Raw genomic sequence first — 24,701 nt, forward strand, 5'->3', positions numbered from 1 at the left:
TGAATAAAAATGAAAGCTATTTTTACATGTATTTGGAAAATAAAGTATTATTGAAAACTTGAAAAAGGAAAAGAAATCATCATGACGGGGGCGTTATTTATGCCAGGCAAGGTGGGAGTGAAAAGCATCGGTTCTGGGACCATTTTGCCCTTCAGCCCATGTGCCCCCATTACAGCCTCGATGCCGTAAATGGTGCAGGGCATCCTGGCAGTTTATTTATGAGCAGAAGCTGCTGGCCCCTGCCTGCTGGAACTCACCCTCCCATTTTCCTTTCTCTGCTTTTTCCGAGAACTCGCCGCACTCTCATTTCTCAAGGAGCCAAGGTTCCCTGTCACCATCTATTTTAGCTTCATTCTCCATCTCAGCTTATGGGTTTTAAATAGCTCTTTCAGGCACCAGACTGATAGCATGCATACAGCCTGAAGTAACTGGATAGGCTAGTGATATTCGGCAGCTGCCTATTTGCAGAAGGCCTGAACATCCTGGGTTATTCAGAATCAGTTGGGCCTCTACTTCTGACTCCAACTAAGCAGAATGAATCAAATCTGCCCATGGGAGAGTGAGTTTAACTTCCTTTCTCTGGTTTTCACAGTCATAGGATCACAGATTAAAGGTTGGAAAACATGTTAAAGGCTATTTAACCCAATTTTCTCATTTTATAGATGGAAAATTGAGGCAGGTGGAAGTAAAATAACTTGTCCAAATTCACTCAGAAGGTATCAAGAGTAACTTTCTCAGGGCCTGATTTTGTCTAGCCCAGGGTCTTGAAGGGAAGAGGTTGACCATGGAGAGGACAGAGAGATCACAGTCCAGGAACCTGAAGGCCCAATTATGGAGCTGGATAAAGGGTCCATTGAGAAGCAGTCTGATGAAAGAAGTATTGGCTTGAGGGTCAGAGGACTTAGATTTAAAATCCATGCTCTGCCTCTCAGTTACTACCTGTGGAATCTTGAGCAAGACATTCTAGTTTTCTGAGCCTCAGTTTCCCTATCTGTAAAATTAGGGCTAGTTGGGTTAAATGAAATTAAATCCTCATACTCTCAATCTAATGATTCTGAGGCTAGACTCTTTGGGGGAGTACTGAGATCATCTTACTGTAGGGAAAGAAAAGAGATGTTTGAAGAAACATCCAATGGAAAGATGAGAGATCTTAATGATAAAAAAAAAGCCCTATTCTCATCAATCAGATTAGATTGGAGTGGGGGCTGGGAGGTGGAGAAGCTTCCTATCATCACCATCAACTTAGTATTTATTTGTACTTGGGCAATGTAGGCACTGAGTTCCCCTTATGAAGCCATTAGCTCCCCTCAAAAGCACACAAGCTCAACAAATTCTAAGTTTACATACATTTTTCTAGGGTTTGGGAGAAACACTGAAGAACTCCTCAGGGATTATTCTCCCTACCAGTAAGCCTCCTAATTCTAGCTGCCTTCTAGGCCGGCTGGTCAGCCAACAGTACCCAGCAGATGCTGCTGGTCACCCTTCCCCAGTGTAGCCTCTTCTGCTGTGCCATTGCTCTGTCTGTAGTTCTCAGCTCTCGTGCTTCTCTTCCTCCCTGCAACAGGATGGCACTTGTTCCCTATCCCATGGACCACTTCTCAGTCTTCCCAGTCAACCTTTGGGAGTCTTTGTCACAGCCACAAACTACAGAGCTCTAGATAATAAAATAATAATAATGATGATAGGCAACATTTATATAGCACCTCTCACATACCAGGCTGACTTGCCCAAAGTCACAGAATTAATGTCTGAGGCTAAATTTGAACTCATGTCTTCAGACTCCAAACCCAATACCAGCTACTTTGCCAATTAGCTGCCATAAGGTTTAGAGCTAGAAAGGGCCTTTAAGGCATTGAATCTAACTCTCCTATTTTACTGATGAGGAAACTGAGGCAAAAGGTCCCATAGATAGTAAATCTCTTCCCTCTACATATGCATATCCCTTCCTTCTGCCTTCCCTGCATCTGTCCAAGGCAAGGAGGCTCCAGACTAGGGCTTCTTCCTTACTTCAAGTCAGCTGTTAGATCCTGACACTCTCTCATCATCTTTCTCATTTTCCCCCATCATGTGTTCCCACTGCCTGTGCCAGCTCTTATTCCCGCCCCACTGCCTCCATTGTCTTCCCATCTCTGTTCTCTCCTGTTTCCTACCCCCTTCTTCCCATTATTGACAGATTAACCTTCCTCTCTTTTGAAATCATCTTGGTAAAATTCATTTGTGAAACATACTATTTTATTATCATCACGCAGAGATTGGATTGTGTCAATTATCCTCTCAGAATCCTTCACAGTCTTCTTATTGTCCACTGAATTAATTCTAACCTCTTCATCCTTGCATTCAAGGATAAGTCCTTGGGTACCATCATGGCTCTCCAGAATTATCTTGTACCATTTCCTTATCCCATATCGTATCTTCTTAGCTGAATCAGGTAACTCTACTCTCTTACCTACATCAGTCCCTCATTTGTCTGACTTTGACCTCACTTTGTTGAAGCAGGTCAGTGAAGGGGAAGAATACTGGCCATTGAGTTAAGAAAATCTGAATTTGAATTCTGTCTCACACACTTAACTACTTGTATATCTCTAGGCATTATTTAATCTTTGGTAACCTCAATTTTCTATGGAGTCATTAACTTCTATCTAGTCCATTATAAATTTCAGAGCTTTAAGCTTGGGATAAGGTTTTTCAGCTTTCATATTAAGCTGGCAATTCTTATAAGATTTTCTTCTAAACATTTCTTTTCCATTTTTTCCCTCTATGGCTCTCATTTAACTTATATTATCCTTTATTAAATTCTTTTTTCATTTCTTCCAGGAATTCTAGTTGACACAGTGGACAGACTTTGAGACTTAGAGGTGTTGTAGATTTATTTTCCTTTTTTAGGATTGTGTCTTGAACACTTCTACCTCCGTCATAACTTTGTGTAGTCTACATTGTCTGTTTATTCATTCTTCGAACTTTATTTCCTGAATTTGGACTTTATGTTAGGCCAGATTCTGCACACTTCTGAAAGGAATACTGGGATTCTTGTTTGGTGCTCATTGGCATTCTCTGAAGTCCTGGAGCTGCCTCTTCTGGATTTTTAAGCTTATAAATTATGTCTATGGAATGTCCTTTCCAAATTATGGAAAGTGCTATATTAAAAAAGTTATGTATACATAACATTCTCATTTCTTTAGTTTTTGTTCACTTGCATTTTGTTTTCTTACTCATTTCTTTTTTTGATCTGATTTCTCTTGTGCAGTAAGAGAATTGTTTAAATATGTTTATATATATATATATATATATATATATATATATATAAGATTTGACATATATTTTAACATGTTTAACATATATATTGAGTTGCTTGCCACTTAGGGGAGAGGAGGGGGGAAGAAGGAGAATATCTGAAATACAAGGCTATGCAAGGGTCTGTGTTGTCAAATCATCTCTGCATATATTTTGAAAATAAAAAGCTTTATTTAAAAAAGAAGTTATGCATTCAGGGATCTCAGGGTCAGGTCAGATCAAGATGCTACAAACTTTCATCATGCTATAATCAGTTCTGATCTATTGTAAAATCTGATCATTGCCTTCTTAAGAATTATTCTGGACCCCCTGTTTGAATCAGGCTAACACTGTTGGAGGCTTGCCTCTGGGTTTGAGTTTTAGTGAGCAACTGCTAGAATGCCCCACAAAAGTGAGAATTATAGAACAGCAGTCCCTTTTTATGGGAAATTTCAAAATATGTGTATTTATTTATTATTAATACTAATGTACTATGCAGTTTTATTTTTTTATTATGGTATTTTTATTTACAAAATATATGCATGGGTAATTTTTTCAGCATTGACCCTTGCAAAACCTTCTGTAGAACAGCAGTCTTGCTGCTGTTTGTACTTCTTACTAGTACGTAGCTTGAAACCCTATTGTGTTGGATTTATGACTCTGCTACTTGCCTTAGTATGTAGCCAGTGGCCCCAGCCCAATCCCCATGCCTGGGGATTTTCTGACTAGATTTCTTGCCCTCATCTGCAGGCCTCTAGCTATTTGTGTTGATCTGGGCTCAAAAAAAGTTGCACTGTGGTTTCTCCTTGAATTTCTCAGTCACCACTTTCTGGTTCTTCCGAGATCTTTACTAGAGGTATTGTGGGAGAAAACTGGTCTGTATTGCTTCCTGTTACTCCATCATCTTTAATGGTCTGGTTGTGTATGTTGGGTTTTTTTTAATGTTTTTTTAAATATTGGCTCAACCACCACAGGCAATCACTTTCACTTCCAAAAGAAGTTGGCCAAAAGTGGGAGAATTACTAATCAACATTTATATCATTGTGGGTTAAAACAGGGAAATTCCTGGATATTTGGAGTCTGTATTCACAGAAGGATGTTCCAAATTAAGTCACTCTGGAATTGCCAGTCAGAAAGTTCCATGTGTGACTCAGGAAGAGCTGGTCAGGGGAAGAAGTGAGGCTGGACTATTGCACTCTTCCTCAGTATCCCACCAAATTACTTGGATGCCTGCCTGTAAAGAGCACTGAGTGTTCCCATGCACTCATGCTATGTGGTGCATGCTAAAGCAGACAATAGTAGGTAAACATCCCCCAGTTTTCCCTTTCCAGGTTAGGGTAAGATAAAGAGGGTTCATAACAGAATAACTAACTTTTCAAGTGCTATCTTCATAACATCCCTGTGAAGTAGGCAGTGTCTTATCGCCATTTGGATAATAATGACTAAAATAATAATAACTAACACTTATAATGATTCAAAGTTTGGGAAAGCCTCTACATTAATTTGATTTTTATTATAATCCTAAGGTTTTGTTATTATTCAGTTGCATCTGACTCTTTATGACAACATTTGGGGTTGTCTTGGCAAAGATATTGGAGTGGTTGGCCATTTTCTTCTCTGGCTCATTTTACAGATGAGGAAAATGAAGTAAATAGTGTTGTGACTTGTCCAGAGTCACACTGTAGGAAGAACCTGAGATTGGATTCGAAATAAGGTTTTCCTGATCCCAGGTACAGCACTCTATCCATTGCACCATCTACCTTTCCATAATCCCAGAAAATTATTATTTTCATTTTTACAAATGAAGAAAGAGAGATCCAGAGAGGTTGTGACTTTTGCTCTCACACAATAATTTATCCTATGTGGGATACCATCTTCAGTTCTCTTTTCTTTCTCTTCCTTCCTCCTTCCTCTCTTTTCCCTTCTCTTTTCTTTTTCTCTCCTCCCTCCCTCTTCTTCCCTCTCTTCCTCCTCCTCCTTCTCTTTCTCTTCTTTCTCTCTCTATCTCTTTCCCTCTCTCCTTTACTGGGTCTAATACCCTAATACACTTCCCTCCTCTGTACCCACTTTGACACATTGAGGAACCACCATCTTCTTTCTGGGTCCGTAAGGATGGAGTTTATGGTCGGGTAGGAAAGGATGCTACTCACTACTATAGCTGGGTCCTCACTGGTGCATTTCCCATTTACTTATATAAAATCAGTCCCAGCAACAGCATTGAATTAAATGTGAAATATTTGTTAAACAATAAGGCAAAAGAAAGAATAATCAAAACATTTATTCAAGAGAAAGCAAAAGCATGCATGCACACAGATCTAGTTCATGTCTTCACCAATGTATGCAGTTTCTGTGGGGAAGAATGAGCTCACATTTACCTATGTAGGAGGTTGTTTGTCCTTCATTCTTAAAGAGGACCTGGAATAGAGTAGGTGATGTCATAACCTCTAAGTGAATTGGATTTAAATGAGGGAGGGCTGTGCAAAGTCACCCACGTCACTTTCTCCTCTACAGCCCTCTGTATCCAGTGGCCAGGTATAGATCAGGTTGGCTGGAGATGCCCCTGGGTGCAGTGGAAGACTGTGGATTTTTGAACTAAGGTCTTTAACAGGTCTCAGGTTAATTGAGGCAATGTCCAATCAGTGATTAAGGATAGGTAAGAAACGAGGCAGAAAATGGCCTCTTTTACCTAGGTAAAAAAAAAAGTCAATCTGGAAGGGGAGGACACCCAGGGTTTCTGTCCAAGATAAAAACAACTGCTGTTTACATTTACTCTGAGACAATTGGTACCCAAACAATTACCAAGTGAGGGTTGGCTTGGGACCTATTATTGGTCAGTCAGTGAGAGCCAGTGATTTGTGTTTAAGGCATGGTCCTAGCCTGAAATCCCAAGATATCTTGCAAGATTCCAGTGATCAAAATTGAACATTCCTTTGGTCAGAGCCCCCAGAGGTAAGGGAATGATTCCCTATGGACTGAAGGAAGGGAAAGGAAAAAAGAAAAGAAGTAATGAAAAGGAAAGAAAAGAGCTGTGTTGCCCAACTGACCAGTTCCAGTTGGGTCCCCCAGGGCAGCTCCTACTCCCACTCACAGAAGAAGTTGTTTGTCCTTCATTCTCGAAGAGGATCATAACATCATGGAGGTGATGGTATGCCATGTGAATGAATTGGATTTAAGTGAGGGAGAGTTGTGCAAAGTCATCAGCCTCACTATCTCCTCCAGAGCCATCTTATTTGAGTGGTAAGATATAGGTCAAGACAGTTTAGAGGTAGCTTTTATCTAAGAGGCTCAGCTGGAGGAAGACCCGTGTTCCTGGACAATGCAGAACTCTTGATTGCATGTTTTCATGTCCTTGATTTCTTTAGAGCTGTTGAAGCACCAACAAGCTCTTTTAGCGATGAACTACTCTTGGCAGGATTTTAAGAAAGTATTGTGCTTCTTCAGTGACAGTTTAAGCCATAGGACCGGTCTTGGGACAATGAGGAACTTCTCCCTCTCAGGCTCTGGATAGCAGAAGGTAAGAGAGAGTTTTCTCTATTCTCCAGATTCTCTAGTCCAGCAAATTAGGTGCAGAACTTGTCTTTCCCTTTCTGTTTCTCTTTTTCAGACCATCAAAAGCATACCAATAATAGGGGAAATCTGAGAAGTTTCTCTTCTCTCCAACTAAGGGGCAGTTTTCTCTCTGATCCTTAGAACAGGCAATCTCTACAGTATTTTGTCCAAAAGGCTATTTCTTCTCAAGCTGATTTTGGCAGAATTCCTTATACAACTATTTTTTCTTCCCTTTTAAGCCATCAAAATATCCACATAAGAAAGGGGAAGTATCTTATGTAAGACCTAAGACTCAAATGTAAATTTTCTGGCCCCAGAGTGTATCACTCTTTCCGCCACATTGCCATCTTCCTCTTTGTTGCTCTCTATGGCTTCTGGGAAGAGAAAGAGAGCCAATTAGAGGTGAATTTTCCAAGTTCACCACATTTTAGGGCTCCTCTTGCCTTTTCTTCTGTACCTGAAGTCTCTGCTGCCTGAGCCCATCATCTTGATCACTGCCCCTTCACTCCTTGAAAATTGGTTCCATTGATGGCCATAGCCATAATACACATTTATTGGTGGCTGCCAGCTCTGTAGCAATGAAGCTCCTGAGGTCAGGTCTTCAGATCATCAGGTCATGGCAAGACCCAGTTTGATCAGATCTGCTAAGGTTGCTATCAGTCCACGTGGAGACATTTAGAAAAGGCTTCAATGGAAGTTTAATACATGGATACTTCTTTATCAAAGTTACTGAAGCCCCAGAAGTGACACACGTGTCCCATAATGTCTTCACTTTGTTAGATGAGCACATTGAACAACGTAGCTCAGTCACCATGGTTAGCTGTGCCTCAGAGGCGCCAGTTACTTTCTTTATGATCTGATTTTTATTATGACATGTTTAGTTTCCTCACATCTCCTTGGATCCCATGCGAACAGTTCCCCAATTCTTTGGGAGTTTTCCCTTTCTTTGACAAATGGCCCAAACATAAGATGAATGGACATAGACACAGACACAGACATGGACCTCTGCCTCTACCATGCCTACTAGTAAAGAGAACATATTCTAGCAACACCTTCTGGCTTTAGGCTTTTATTACCAGAGGCATAAGGAGTCCAGTAGTCTCCAGGAGGGCATTTGAGATTGGGCTGTGTATCCTTTATTCCCCGCAGAAGATAAGGGCAGAGAAGGGAGAAAAGGAAAGCTGTTGGTAGCCTAACCACATTTTTCCCCACCAGCTTTGTACAAGTCTCCTTCACTAGACCCAGGCATCTTGACAGGGCCTCTGTGTCCTGAGTACAGCTTCAGTGTGTCCTTCTTAGCCAGGACTGCCACCCAATCGATGCTAAAGAGACTAGGCTTCCTTTTCTTACTCCTGCTCAGGTGGATGGGTCTCTACAAATACTGAGGATTCTCATGGTTCCTATTGCAGCTGAAGAGTTTCATTTCTCCTAGAGGACCTGTTTTATGAGGTTATAATAGAACTGAGGACAGTTCTAGGGGAAAGGTCCCTAGACTTGGAGTCTGGAAGACAGAGATTCAAATACCACCTGAGATAATTATCAGCTATGTGATTCTGATCTTCATTTTCTTCTCTATAAATGAGGGAGGTACACACTAAGGTCCCTGTTCACTCTAATTCTATTATCTCATGATCTTGGTGAACATTTGGTCCAATCCCTTCACTATACAGAGGGGGAAATTGAGGCATTGAGAGAAAAAAGGACTATTTTGAATTTTTGTGCTGTATTTATTCAAGAGACATTAAGTATTTCTGTGTGCAGAAACCTGGGGGATGGGGAGAGAGAATATAAGTTTTAGATAAGACAGAGTCCCCATCCAAAGAAGCTCAGTGTCTGCTAGGGAGTTAGCTAAGCTTAGTCCTCAGTGATCCATGATCATGATCTACCAGGGAAATGAAAGGTCCCTCCAAAGCAGAATGTTGGCCAGAATGGCTGGTTGGCTGTTAGTCTCATCACTCATTTAGTATCAGGGACCCTGCCCAGCTAGTCCCTGAGTTTGGCAATTTTAAGAAAAAAGTGACTGTGATCTATTTGATTTCTGGATGTTTTTAAGGGAGGGATGGGGAGGGGCGGGGGGCAGACAGCTCTTTTGCAACTTGGAACCAGCTGAAGATTTTGCTCATATTAAGCAAATAAGCATAAGTGACTTTTTAAAGAGTGGGTTGAATTGAAGGTATTATTAAAGCCAGATGAGACCTTCCTGAGGCAGCATAGTGTAGGAGATAGGGCATGAGACCTTCCCTTTACTGCTTGTATTTCCTATTTTACATAGGAGATGCTCTTGCCTGTCTTGACTTCCTTTGGAGATTGCTCCAATTGATCCTATTGGTATCTTGTTGTCATCATCATTGGACAGTGAGCTCCTGAAGAATAGGGACTTTTTTCGGCCTTTCTTTATATCACCAAAGCTCAGCTCCTGGCATATAATGGCCATTCAGTCACTGATTATTGGCTGACTAACTGACCCTCTCTCTCCTCCATGTAGACCAAGAGATCCAGGGTTATCTCTCTCAGCAGAAATGCACTAAACAGCATTTCTGACAAGTAATTATCCCACCTCTGCTCACTACTCCCCACAGGTGCTGCTTTGGTTTCTTATTGCCAGGAAGGTTCTCCTTAGGGTGCTCGAGTTCGCTTCTCTGCAGTGTCCCTCTTTTGAGCCTAGTTCAGCCAAGCTGAAGTCTCAGACAACTGAAGTCTCAGTCTTCTCTTTCCCTCCAGCTTGTTCAAGCCAACCCTTCGGAGATGGCTCACACCCCAAACCACCGGGCTGCTCCTCCTCCCGGGCTGAGCAATCAGAGCTGCTGGTGTTGGTCAGAGCTTCCCAGACCTGGCTTTGCTTCTTGACTTCCCGGCAGAGAGAAGAAAGAGTCCAGTGTTTTGGCGGCCACTTTCCCTCTGTGGCCTAGAAGAACTCATTTATCCTTTATGTCATCTTATAGTTCTGCCAAGGGAAGGGAAGGGCCACAGAGGACTTACAGGCTGCATGCCCCAAGAGCCTGGCCTTCCTCTTCCCTCTCTGAGGCCACAGGGACCATGCTTGTGGAACCCTATCTGGCCATTCTGGGATATCTAATCATAATGTACTCTGGGTCCCATTCTCCCTGCCTGGTTGATTCTTGAGAACAAATCATAAAACCCTGATGACTGAGTCTACTATAAATTTACATAACTGAAAATCTAAAATGGTTTTCCAGTGTGGCAAGGTGATCTTGTCTCCCCGGCCCCAGCACCCTAAGTGACTTACTCTCCCACTCACTACAGAAACTTTTCCAAATCTTTTTATCCTTCCCTAGACTTCCCACAGATCTCCTTCTCGCCCCTCCTCAGCCTCATATTTTACTGAAAAAAAAATGAGACTGTTAATTGAGAGCTTCCACTTTATTTTACACCATTCAGATTCCCTCGGCCATTTACATCCTCTTTTACTTCTCTCTCACACAAAGAGGTGGGCTTCTTCTTGCCATGGCAATGATCCCATCTCATCTTCTCTTCTCCAGAAGGTTGCCCCTCCAACCTCTCCTCCACTTAATCATTTATCTTCTCTCCATACTAATTCACTTGGCAGTCCTCATCAATTTCCATGGATTCAACTATCATCTTTATGCTGATTCCCAGACCTGTCTCTCCAGCTGTAACCTCTCTCCTGATCTCCAGTCATGCTTCTTCAACTACCTGTTGGGATCTCAAACTGTACATTCTAAGGATATCGTAAACTCAGTATGATCAAAACTAAACTCATTATTTTACTCCACCCCACCCCCATTTTGCTAACTTCTTTTTTATTATTGAGGGAACCATCATCTCCCCCATCCCTCAGGCTCACAAGCTAAACATCATCCCTGACTCCATTGCTCACTAACTTCAAATCTATAATCCAATTTTGCTTTCATGATATCTCTTGACTATCTCCCCTTCTCTCCTCTGACCCTGCTACCAACTTAGTGCAATCCTTTATCTCTTGGACTATTACAATAATCTGCTGACACATCTGTCTACTTCACATCTCCTCACACCTCCTCCATCCTCCATTCTGTTATCAGAGCGATCTTCTGAGAATAAAGGTTTGACCATATCTCTGCACCCCTCCTCAGTAACCTCCAGTGGCTACCTATCACCTCCAAGATCAAATAGAGAATCCTCTGTTTAGCATTCAAAGTCCTTCATAACCTGACCTCTTCCTACTTTTCTAATCATCTTGTAACACACAAGACACACACACACACACACACACACACACACACACACATTTTCCCCTTATTCTGTGATTCAGTGACATTGACCTTGCCATTCCTCAAATAAGAAGCTCTTATCTCCTGACTTGAGGCATTTTATCTGGCTGTTCCTCATGCCTGGAACTTCATCATCATCTCTGCCTTCTGCCCTCCCTGGCTTCCTTCAGGTTTCAGCGAATATCTCACCTTCTACAGGAAGCCTTTCCTGATCCCCATTAATCTAATACCTTCCCTTTGAGATGATCTCCAATTTATCCTGTTTGTTTGTAGAGTTGTTAGCATGTTTTCTTCCCCACTAGACTGTAAGTTCCTCGAGGGCAGGGAATTGTCCTTTGTATTTGGGGGGGGGGTTTGTATCTGCAGGACCTGGCACTTAATTGGTAACAAAACTATGGGTGTCTGACTGTTCTGCCAAGTGACCCTCATTCAACAATGAGGGGATTCAAGACAATTCCAGTCTTTGCCCTTAAGATCTTAGGTCTCTGGATATTTTTTGGGGAGGGGGGGAAGAGCAGGTAGGCACAGGCAGGATGGGAATGAGGGAAAGAAAGGAGCCAAACTGAATGAATTAACAGAACTGAGCCCCAAGCCAATTGGATATTTACCAGGAGTTGATAGTAGCAAAAATGGCAGAAATGTGCCTGGTACCTTCCCATAAATCTTACCTCTTTCAAATCTTACCACAGCTGGGGGGAGAATGACTGCAGGTCTCAAGTACTGTTCTCACTTTATCTTGAGCAAATGGAAGCTCATCAAGATTAAAGAACTTTGTGCATCTCAGAATCATTGTGACAAGGAATCCTGGCAGTGGCCATTTAATCCAAGCATCTTCCAAAGGAATCCCCACCCCTGTTGAGGGGTCATCCAGCCTCTGCTTAGAAATCAGCAAGGATGGAGAACCTGCCCCCTCCCAGGTAGCCCTTCTACCTTTATTAGTGATAACGTTCTTGGATTCCTGTGATATGAGACAACTACTTTTAATTACTTCTATTCTGTTCCATAGACCTACTTTTCTATATTTAGATAATAAGGATAGAGACTGGTCTTGTGATTTCATTGGTATAAGAAACTGTCATATAAAGTTTTATATTTTCTTTCATATAAAGTTTTTTATTTCATATAAAGCTTTCTTTTCATGCAGTTTGCTAAAGACTCTGTAATTTGGTAATAAAGAAAATTGATTTGAGCATTGGGAGTTGAGTAAGTTTCTTATGGTCACAGGCAAGATTTCAATCCATGTCTTCATCTTTCAAGGTCAGCTGTCTGTTCATTATGTCATGTTTCCTCTGACATTTAACAAAACTATATACTTTTGGTTACTACACTTCCTAATTAAGTCTAATAATGCTACACACCCTTAGTTTTTCTCAATACTAACTTTTATTTTTTAGGTTTTTTTGTTCTTCTAAATGAATTTTGTTGTTTTCTCTCCTTTTCAAATGTATCCCTTTAATTTGGCTCTTTTCAACAATGAGGGGATACAAGGCAATTCCAATAGACTTGTGATAGAAAGAGCCATCCATATCCAAAGAGAGAACTATGGAGACTGAATGTGGGTTAAAGCCTTGTAGTTCTACCTTTTGTTGTTGGTGTTGTTTGTTTGCTTGTTTTTTTTTTCTTTCTTGTGTTTTGTTTTTCCCTTTTGATCTGATTTTTCTGGCACAGTATGACAAATATGGAAATATGTTTGGAAGAATTGCACATGTTTAATCTTGGATTTTTTGCTGTCTAAGGGAAGGGAGAGGGAAGGGAGAAAATTTTGGAATACAAGGTTTTGCAAAGGTGAATGTTGAAAACTATCTTTGCATGTATTTGGAAAAATAAAAAGGTCTTATTAAAAAAAACAACAACAAAAGTTTCCCTTTAGCAATTTGATGTAGAACAAAATCTCTTTCTTTACTGATGTTCTGTGGTCTCAAAAGTATATCATCATAACATTTGAAAGTGGTGATCATTGTCTCCTTTCCAACATTTATATATTTTTTCTCTTATTACTACAACTATTTGTCTAACTCTGTCAATTAATAGTAGCAAAAAGGGCTTTGTTTTTTTTTTTATTTTGGTAATTTTATTTTCTTCTCTCTTTCTTCATCAGGTTAATTAATGTTTTAGTCAGTTTTGTTAATCTTTTTACAAATCTTCCAAATTTTGTTTTTTTCAATTCTTTATTCCTTACATTTTCAATGGTATTTTATCCCTTTAATTTTAAAATTAAATTAAATTTATTTTTTGTTATATATCTCTCCAGTTTTTAAAATGTCTTAATAGTTTGTTTTTTGGCATTTTAATTTGTTTTTTTTTCTAGTTTTATGAGATGCATTTGTTTCCTTCCTTCTCTTCACATCACCAGTATCCCAATCTCATTCCTCATTGATTTTCAGCTGAATTATTGCAGCAGCCTCCTGAGTGTCTCTCTGTATCCAGTTTTTCTTTTTTCCAGGTCATCTTATGTACACCTGCCAAACTGATATTCCTAAAGGACAGAGCTTACCATGGCAGTGTCCCCTCCCCTAAAAGAAAGTCCTAGTGGGTCCCTGTATTTTTAGAATAAATAGCATGGTCATTGTTTGGTATGACCTTCAAATCCTGGCTCATACCTATCTTTCCAAGCACAAAATTCACTTGGTGCTTCATTCCAATCAAACTCCTCTTTGGTTTTACGCAAGGACATAGTGGATCAATTTTCACTCTTTAGTCTAAGCTGTCTCCCATATTAAAACACACCAGATCTTTTCTTGCCTTTACTTTTTTTTTTTTTTAGAAGTAGGAGCCCCAACTCCTTCAGAGCTCAGTTCAAATGTGTTTCCTACATGAGTCATGTCTTGCCCTCTTCCCTCCACCTCCCCCATTGCTTTAAAATAATTTATAGATACTTTTTCCTTGTTTATATTTTTTATTTTCATATAAGCCTATTTGTTGTTTTTATGGATAGAATGTAGCTCTTTGAGGAATGTATGATGTGTTCAGGGAGTACTAGCACCTCTGGTGGAAGGGTTGCTCATCTGTCTCCCAACTCTCACCTGTGACTCCAAGAAGCTTGTAGCATGTACAGGGGCCACAGTACCCCAGTAAAAGTGTCTCAGAAGATAAGCTAGCCCAGTTGAGGGTAACTGATGGGGCTCAAACCCATTGGTGAGTTAGTGCGGCATCTACCCTAAACACATAAAGACTTCCTCCAGCAGAATGGGCAGTTGAGAACATTTTGTTCCAACAGCCATGAAGGTGGCTGGAACAGGAGCTGCGAAGTGCTTAGCTTGGCCAGGATGTTAAGGTCATCCATTGCATTCCTTAATTTTTATTCTGCCACTGAACTTCAGGGGTTCTGAAAGAGAGACTGAGGCTAATGACAGTTCTGCCTCCCTTAAATGCAGTTCATTTGCAAGTCACAACATTACCTTATGATGTTATTGGTCCTCTTCTAAAAATGAAGGATGAACAACAACAAAAACAGCTAGCATTTACATAGTGCTTGAAGGTTTGCAAAGCGCTTTACAAATGTCACATTTGTATATATGTATATATACATACATATATATATACATATATTTTTTCATATATAATTTTTAGAATGTTTTCCTGACATCTAACTAGATTTTTGTGGCTTCCCTCATGCTCCTGGCTCTGTCCTCCTGGGCTTAAGTAGGACAAGGCTGTTCTCTCCTCCATGTTCCAGCCTTTCAAAGCCTTGATCATAGCTCTCATGTTGCCCATTCTACCTTCCACCCTCCTCCCCCCACTACCTCCCACGCTGGTACTCCTAGAACACAGATTCCAGGCCTTAATACCATTTCCTTTCTCTGGATATGCTCCAGACAGCTAGGTGATATGTGGATAGAGAGTGAATATCCTGGAGTCAGGAAGACCTGACTTCAAGTCCAGCCTCAGACACTTACTAGCTGTATGACCCTTGGCAGGTCACTTCATCCTATTTGCCTCAGTTTCCTCATCTATAAAATGAGCTGGAGAAGGAAATGATGAGCCAATCCAGGATCTTTACCAAGAACATCCCAAATGAGGTCATGAAGAGTTACCCATGACTGAAATAACTCAACAACAGCAAACCAACAAAGTTACTCTCCAACTTATCAGTGTCTTTCTTTTAAAAAAATTTTTGCAAGGCAATTGGGATTAAGTGACTTGCCCAGGGTTACATAGTTAAATGTTAGGTGTTTGAGGCCACATTTGAACCCAGATCCTCCTGACTCAGGGCCAGTGCTCTATCCACTGCACCACCTAGCTGCCCCCAGTGTCCTTCTTAAATTGGGGGGCCTGGAATGGACCACAGGAACTATTAAGAGACTTGCAGGATTTGAATCCTGGCCTTCTTGACCCCAAACCCCATGTAACTTACTGTTTGCAAGATGTTGACACTGCAACAATGAAAAGGAAGTCCATGCTCATTGATGGTGTAGTATGAGGGAGACTGTGAAGACATATGTGTAAATCACTAGAATTCAAGGTCAGTCAGTCAATAAACATTTAATAAGCACCTACTTTGAACTAGGTGCTACTTTGAGCTAAGTGCTGAGGGTACAAAAAAGACAAAAACCCCAGGGCATGCTGTCAAGGTGCTCACGGTATAAAGGAGGCCACAGTTTGCAAATATTCAGAATATACAAAGTGTAAATGAGAGATAATCTCAGAGGAAGATCTTTAGCAAGGGAATAGTCAGAAAAAGACCTGTGATTGGTGGATGGGAGAAATCAGAGAGAGCAGTTCTAAGGGGGCTGAGGAAAGAGGGGTCAGTCAAAGCTGGAGAATCAGTAAAAGGCTTCCTGGACAAAGGAGACCTTGAAAAGAGGAGGAAGAAGAGGGGAAAGAGATGTGTTCAGAAGCAAAGATAGAAGGGCTCCATTCCAGACATGGAGGATAATACTGGGGAGGAAGGGAGGGAGAAGGAAAGCAGGGAAACTATTTTACCCAGAGCACAAAATCTGTGAAATAAGGTTGGAAAAATAGTTTGGAACCAGAGTTTAAAGATCTGTGAAACACTCGATCGAGGAGCTTATAAAGTCACCTGAAGATAGTAGGGAGCCAGTGAAGGTGAAAGAGTAGTGATGCTATGAGACTTGTACATTAGGAAGATTATTTTAACAACTGTGTTCAGGATGTGTGAAAGTAGGAAGACCAGTTAGGAGGCTCCAAATAGGATAAGGATGTTTCAGAGTAAGAAATGGCAGGACTAGTAAGAAATGAATGGGCTGTACTGGGTGCTAAAAGGATGAAGGAAATAAGAATTTATTAAGGTCCTATTATGTGCACATAAAATACATATAACCCAGAGAACTATGAGGGGCTCGTGAGTCTAATGAGTTGTGATATGTCAGTCAACCAATAAACATTTAATAAATGTCTCTATGCACTATGCTAAGAGATGGGACTACAAAGAAGTATTCAAAATAGCCCCTGTCCTCCAGGAGTTCCCACTCCATATTTGGAGAAAGAAGACACAAAAAGAGAATGGATGATCACTGCTAATAGGAGCATTCAGACCTTTTCAGTTCCTAGTTTGAGAATATCTCTCTTAAATTAACTTCTCTTAAATTACCCATTCTAGAATGTCTGCAGGAACCCAAATCAAGGTCTCTGGTCTACAGTTTGCAGACTGTTCTCTTCCCATTTCTTGAATGTGACAAAGCCCTATAAAAAGTTTCAGGAGTGTTAAAGCTTGGTATGACCCAAAACTGATTCATCTCTGTATCTCCCACCACTATGTTTTTGCACTCCACATGCTTAGAAAGCACTTTCTTCTCAGTTCCATCTTCTAGTATCCGTAGTTGTTGAGTTCAAGCATCATTTTTACAAGATGCCTTCCTGATCTCTCTAGAAGTCAGTGCCTTCCCCCACAGATTACCTTGACTCACTTTTGTATCTAACAGAAAGAAAGTGAGATGACTGCTTGGCTAAGTCTGCAAGCTGGAGCACTTGCCCTTCCCTATTTTGTACCTAGACATTGTTATTTTGGGGACAGCTTCAATCGTGGAGAAGTTTGATTCTTAACTGGGTAGGGGAATGTTAATCTCTCCATTCTCCCTCCTGGTAGCTTAATTTCCCAGTCCTGCCTTAATGGGGATGATACTAGTTATAGTAATACTTATGGCTTGCTAATCTAAAAGTGTTCCCCAATTGGAGAGAGGATACTAAGAAAGGTACTCATTGTATAATATGAATCAGGTCTGGGACAGGTATTTTATTTCTACACAGAAAAAAATGCTAAAATTAGGAGAATTCTAGCAAGCATTAACAGAATTAACAGTACTTTCATTTATAACTCCTTACAATCAACTGTAAAGTTAATACTTAAACCTCTTCAGGGCATAAAACAATGTTCGTGATTGCTAATTAGCCATATGACATTTCTCCTCAACTGGGCACTATATAATCCAACACCTAAACTTGAGTCCGTCTTCTTTTCAGTGATTGACACAGAAGGGTCAGTCTTCTTTTCTATGACACAGTAGGTCCCAGAGGTGATCTTCAGTCTCTGATGCTCTGGGGACATGACAGCTGCTGTCCTACAGGCCTCCCAGGACCTTCAGACCTTTCACCACCAGTTGTGAATATTTCCACCATGGAATAATCTTTCTCCTCAGATGATTAAAAAAAGAGAAAGAGACTTACAGGGACCTTTGGGGCAATCCTGCTTAACTGAATCTCCCTAAGAGGCAGCTGAAGGATGCCCATAATACCAAACAAAGACCTGGACATGGTAAATATCGTTCTCCTGACTCTGCTGTTAGTCCATGTCAGGTTTCCCAGGCTGATTTGAATTCTTCATAATCATAGATGCTTATGAAACAGTAATATTCTGTTGGATTGATTTACATTTCTTTTATTAGTGATTTGGAGCAATCTTTCATAGAGCTCTTAATTTAGCTGTTCCCCTCTTGAGACTCAAAGTTTGAGACTTCTTTCCTGTGACTTCTGTCCACTGGGAAATAGCTCTTAGTCACAGTTAATTCCCTCTCTATCTTAGCTATCAGACCCTAATTTGAAATATTTGCTTCAAAAATTCCCCACCCCGAAATCTCAAGGTTTCTGTGAAGAAAGAACACTATAATTGAAAGCAATTATATATTATTTCTAATTTTTATTATTTAATTTTTCAATACTTAGTGTTTGGTCTCTTCATATGTTATTTCTGCCTTAATATAATTTTCATTTTAAATAATGATTCCTTTATTTGTATCCTAGCCATTTTCTGAGAGTCCTCACCCCCACTGAAATCTCTTTCTTATGATTCAGAAAAAGTCAAGCAAAACTGGAGACATCTGATTACATAGACATTTTACACCTTTACTGTGAAGAGGGAGAAACTAAGCCATTTATGTGTATTATCATCAATCTATGTTTTATTTACATAACTGTGATCTTGTTGTTCCCTCCCTCACACTGCCTCACAGTTTTCTGGGGAACATTCTCCTGACTAACCAATTTCAGTCAACTGTTGACTGAATGGTCAATTAGCAAGCATTTTAAAGTGCCTGCTATATCTCACTGATAAAATTGTCTATGTTCCCTATTCCCTTTAGTCCTTTAGCAATCGATTTTGTCCCTAGGAAGTACTCAGTAAATACTTGTTAGAGTAAATGTAGAACTTTGAATATGTATATTTGTTACATTGTGGAGAGTAGCCCTGCTACCTGAGTGATAGGGAGCTGATATCAAAGTCAGAGAGAGTCCTAGATTCAAGTCATTCCATCCTGGATGAGTATATGGAGATGATGAAGTTGGAAAGTGACTTCCTCTCTCAAAACCTCAATATATTCTCTATCTCCCAACTTCTTAAACTGTGACTCCATATGGGGTCTCGTAATGTGCAGATTTATTATCAGTAAATGTTTAATTTGTATACCTATTTTATATATCTATTTACCTGGTGTCAGGGGAAAATGTCTCTTGCGAAAATGAGTCACAAGTGGAAAAAGTTTAAGAAGCTCTGATGTAGGTAATGGGCGTAGAACTGCTTTATTAGAAGGCATTTCCTCACCCGAGAGTTCTTTATAATGATGAATTCCCAGGCTCCTAGTCCCCATTCCTATTAAATGTATGGATGCAGGAATCATAGGAGAGTATATGGAGAGTATGTACTGCTGTGGATGGTGTGTATGTATATTCTGGCCTTGGGCCTGAGGAACGAGCATGAATTTATAATGCTGGAGAAACTGAGGCAAGATAGAGATTAGGGTGTATTTAATAATTTATTTAAAAGGGAGAAATATACTGGGACCAGATGGATCCATGGTTGGTCCCAGGGCTGAATGACACTATCGTCTCCAAGAATCCAGCAAACAATGTGAGTTCTCAATGACCTATATATGTAGCTCAGATTCAGGGAGTAGATTGAGGCAGGGGCGGAGTCAGGGTGCTGATAGCAGGAACACTCTGACAGGGTGGGGTGAGCCATCGGAGAGGGGATGACATAATGGGGGGAGGAACCCCAGAGATGGGGAGAAACATCTTGATTAGACGGTATCTGATATTCTGATAGCTTGGGATGGGGAGAGGCATTCTGATATTCTAAAATATAAGATCTTATATCCTTATCAAATATTCTGATAAAGAGGGAGGGGTAGTTTCACAGGACTGAGCAGACAATTATAAACTGAAGCAAAACACTTAGGGAAACGGAGGTAGGATTGGGTCAGGATAATTAGGGAAACTGAGTCAGGACAACAAAAGAGAATTGTGGTATAACAAGTTATGGAGTCAGGTAACAGAGGTTCAAATCCTAGGCTTGTTGCTTCCTTCTTCTGTAGGATAGTGGACAGGTCATATCATTGTCTGGAGCTTGTTTTCCTCCTGGGTAGAACCAGAAGTTCCCTGCTGATGGCATCCTGCCTGTGCCCTTTCAGTCTGGCATCCTAGGGTATCCCATTGGGCTGGGCCACGCTCCTGGCTCCTCCAGGTCAGTGGAATCTCTGGGCCAAAGAGATCCAGCCCCTCCGCCCTTTTCCCTCAGTGGCCAATGAGTACTGAACCTTAGCTTACACACCTAGGCTGATCTTTGGGGAACAGACACATTCAGTCTGTCTCTGGCCAGCCTGAACCTGGAGGAGCTTTTCCAGCTTGATGGAACTGGTATATGTTCTCCTGAAAGACTCATGAAGATCTTGTCTAGGGCCCGCTCCCCATCACTCCTTTCAAAACAAGGACTTGTGGAGAACTGAAAACAGTACAAGACCAGGCAGCCAGATCTGAATTATCTGCATTGGTTAACAGGAACAGTGAATATGTTGATGACCAAAAAGTGTTTCAGACATTCACTTGGTCTCCCCAGGTTTCATGTAGCTGATGATCCCTTTGGGAGACCATGCATAGAATACATGAAGTTGGACTCTGGAAGACTTGAGTTCAAATCTTATCTCAGCACTTATAAAACAGATAGCTGTGTCACCCTGGACAAAGCATCTCAGCCTCAGTTTTCTCCTCTATAAAATGGGGATAATACCCCTACCTTCCAGGATTGGGGTAAGGAAAAAGTGAGGTATTGAAAAGTGCTTTCCAAGCCTTAAAGTGCTCTGCAAATGCTGTTTTTGTTGTTGTGAGGTCCAACTGAGATATAAGATATGCAATCTTATAATTCTCTGTAAATGCTGGTTATTACTGTTATCAAGTAGATTGGGTCTACTTAGCACAGTCCTAAGCAGAAGGAAGGAGGAGGGTACAAAAGGAGTCATGGCAGAGTCCCCACCCTGCTTAGAACTTTTTAAAGACCTAGAGACACTTTCTGTTATTGCTTGCAGTTTTGTTTTCCTTCTCAGGTTTTTTTCTTTCTTTCTAGATTTGATTTTTCTTGTGCAGCAAGACAACTGTATAAATATGTATACATATATTACATTTAACATCTCCTTTAACATATTTAACATGTATGGGACTACCTGCCATTTAGGGGAGAACGGTGGGGGAAAGGAGGGGAAAAATTGGAACAGAAGGTTTTGCAAGGGTCAGGGTTGGGGAAATTACCCATGCATATGTTTTGTAAATAAAAAGCTATAATAATAATTTTAAAAATATAAAAATATAAAAAATAAAGACCTAGAGACAGCATTATAGTTTTCTCTTCCTTCTAGAGGAGCCTAGAAATACAGATCTCATGTGTTCCCATGGCAGTTTGGGAGCCACTAGATAACCATCTCATTTAAGCTACCCCATTCTGGCTCCTGGGCCACATCCCTGATTTCTTTGCCCGTGGTGATGGGTCCATATGTAAGAGCCCAGCCCCCATTGCTGATCATTGTTCTTAAAATAAATTACTTTTTCATTCCTCCTTTCTTGCGTGATCACATGTGGCTGGGAAAGTCACATTCTTTATTGAAAGTCAATGCATTTGTCTTGATGCTAGATGTTCTTCTTGGTGTTTCCCTTTGTGGCTTTTAATCCCTTTCCTCTCTCTTCAACAAGGCCCCTGACAGCTGGGCTCCCAATGGACCAAAGACTTGGGAATCTACTGGCTGCTGCCAAATTCTGGAAAGCAATTTTCCAACAGCAGCCTCCAGGCTTTATGTGAAGGCATGGAAAAATCCAAGTATGTCTTCCAGCTGCCCTTTCAGATATCTCTTTCTATTTCATAGAGCTAGGGTATCTCAAATATACCTTTGGCCTCTTCTCTGTTGATCCATTTTGTTTAAACAAAACAGCTTCTTTCCAGCAAATCCCCAAACAAACCTTTTTATAACATGTATCCTCTGGAGGAATGATAATCAGTTATTCATTTTAATCCAGGAACCCAGGTGCCATATTAAAACACCTATTCTGTACTTTTTTGTTGTTGTTGTTCAATCTTATCAGGCCTCCTTTGACTCCTCAGGATCACATTTGGGAGTTTTCTTGGCAAAGGTACTTATAGTGATTTGCCATTTCCTTCTCCAGCTTCTTTTACAGATAAGAAAACCGAGGCAAACAGACCAGGGTCACACAGCTAATAAGTGTCTGAAGCCAGATTTGAACTGAGGAAAATGAGTCTTCCTGACTCCAGACTTGCTGAATTATGCACTATACCACCCACTCTTATATTGTACTCTTACATTGGCTAGTATAGAACCTGAGTCTCCATTCTTGCAATAGCATGCAAACTAGCAGGTCTATTAGCACTCTCTCTACCAATAGGTTCTCACATCTCATCATCTCTGGGATCTTGATGGATGTGAAATGGTTCCTTAGAATTGATTTAATTTTCCTTTCTCTGATTACTAGTGACTTTAACCTTTTTTTCCAAGTGATTATTGATATTTTGTATTTCTTTTGAAAACTGTCCATATTTTTGACTATATCTATTAGACAATACCTTTAATTTTACACAATTATATTTATTCTGAGTTTTTCTAATCCATATGTTTTCTTTTAGGTCCAGCTACATTAATTTTAGTTGTGTAGATTTAAAAATTTTAAATAATCAAGATTGTTTTTTGTATAATTTGATCTCTCCTATTACTTATCTGCTTATCAATTTTTCTCCTATCCATAACTGTGAAAGTTAAGGCCTTTTATTTTTCTATTACTTTTTTGCAAAGTATGAATTTGGAATTTACTCTTAAATTACAAGGTGGCAGCCTAGACTATTTATTTGGTCAAATAGCTGGTCAGCTTTCCCAACCATCTTATCAAACGAGGAATCTTCTGGCCAGTTTGGCATGTTCTTGGGTTCATCAGACACTAGGCTATTATATTCACTATATAGTTTCTAGTTCTTGCTTTGCTCATCACTTCTGCTGGTCTCTCTCTCCCTCTTTTTTATTTGGTACTTGATACTTTTGATTATTACTGCTCTGCACTAATTATATCTGGTAGTGAAGCTAATCCATTCTGAACATTCCTGATTTTGTGGTCGATTTCCTTGGGTTCATTCTTTTTAGACCGTTCAAAAATTAATTTTATTTGACTCAGCAACAGTGTGCGACAGGAGAGAGAGCCCATAATTTGGACTCAGAGGACCTGGGATGAAATTCAGGCATTGCTGCTTGCTTATTCTCTATGTGTACTTAGAAGGTTACTCCCCTCTCAGGGCCTCAGTTTCCTTATCTGTAAAATGCCAGGATTGGTCCTGTCCAACTCTCAATACTGGATTCTCACTCCATGGATTCTCATCAAGTGACCTTCTGAACATCTTCCTCTTCTCTTTGGACCTCAGGTAATAGTCTGACCCCTGCCTTCATATACTCCCATTTTGGGGGTTCTAGAGGTGAGCAGCTTCAGTGAAGATCAAGAAAATCCCACAAGTTGACATTGGAGAAGAGGGAAACTGGGCAGTAGCCAGGAGAAAATAGAAAGCAGTGTGGGAAAGAAGCTTTGGAGGAGTCATAGAAAGGAAGGCTGGCAAGTCTCAAGTCTTGCTTACGAATCCTAATTCTATGGGGGTGAGCTGGGTATCCTTAGGCAAACTGCTTCATTTCTGTCTCTCAGTTTCCTCCAGTCAAATGGAAATAAGAATATATGAGCTGGGTACATCTTGATTATGGGGACCAGATGGAGAAATGGGTGGAAGACCCTTTGTGAATGTCACAGTCATGGAAACTTCAGTAGATAAAGAATATCAGGAGCCCTTCTCTGCTTATCAAATGCTCCAACTCAGCCTCATGCTGGTGACTTGGCAGGGCTGACCAAGGTGGAAAGGTTAGACTATGCCTGGTTTGAGGGATGCTTGTGGGCCAAAGGATAATCTAGCTAAAGGAGAGGAAGCTCATTTCCCCCCCCCCCAAGTAGAGGGAGGAATAGGAGAAAAGGTATAACATACTCTACTCCCTCTAGAAAATCATGCATCCTTGAAAGAGTAGACAGGTCAGTGGGGCAGTAGTTAGGTCTCAGAGTCAGAAAGACCTAAGTGCAAATCCTGCTTCAGGCCCTTACTAGCTACGTGGACCGGGGTAAATCACTCATGTAAAATGGGCATAATATCTGTAAAATGGGGATAATGCTAACCTTCGCCTTCCAGATTGCTGTCAACATCAAATGGATAACTGATAAAGCATTTTGCAAACCTTTTAAGAATCTATGAATAATTGCTGGCTATTATAATGATGCAAGATTGATGTCTTATTGTGTGATCAAGTCAGCCAATATTTATTAAGCACTTGCTGTGTGCCAGACACTATGTTAATACTGGGGATAAAGAGAAAGGCAAAAGACACTGCTCTCAAGGAATTCACTATCTAAGGAGAAAACAATATTCTGTGTTCAAACAAGATTCATACAGGGTAAATTGGGGCTCTGAGGGCAGCTGTGAAGCGGTGGATGACCTATAAGCCCCATGGTCTCATCATTCCTAGGTGAATGTTTGTCTTTTCAATCATAGATTGAAGATGGACACTGACTCTTTTTTTTCTTTCTTTCTTTCTTTTTTTTTGTTTTTTATTTTATTTTGTTATTATTATTGTACCTTTTTATTTACAAGATATATGCTTAGATAATTTTTCAGCATTGACAGTTGCAAATCCTTTTGTTCCAACTTTTTCCCTCCTTCCCTTCTACCCCTTCCCCCAGATGGCAGGTTGACCAATACATGTTAAATATGTTAAAGTATAAGTTAAATGCAATATATGTATACATGGACATTGACTCTTGATCTAAGCTTATCTCCATGAAGAAAGCTCAGGGCTGCTATCATCAGAATGGCTCTCAGGCCTTGGGGTACAGCTCATTAAGGGGAAA

General features: G+C 40.5%; 1 protein-coding gene across 1 annotated transcript in view; it reads left to right on the forward strand.

Annotated features, from left to right (window-relative positions):
• Nucleotides 1–24,701, forward strand: part of MTMR7 (myotubularin related protein 7) — a 94,918-nt gene that overhangs the window by 15,883 nt on the left and 54,334 nt on the right. The window lies entirely within an intron of this gene.

This window comes from Sarcophilus harrisii, chromosome 6, assembly GCF_902635505.1.
Source record: "Sarcophilus harrisii chromosome 6, mSarHar1.11, whole genome shotgun sequence".
Taxonomy (NCBI): Eukaryota; Metazoa; Chordata; class Mammalia; order Dasyuromorphia; family Dasyuridae; genus Sarcophilus; species Sarcophilus harrisii.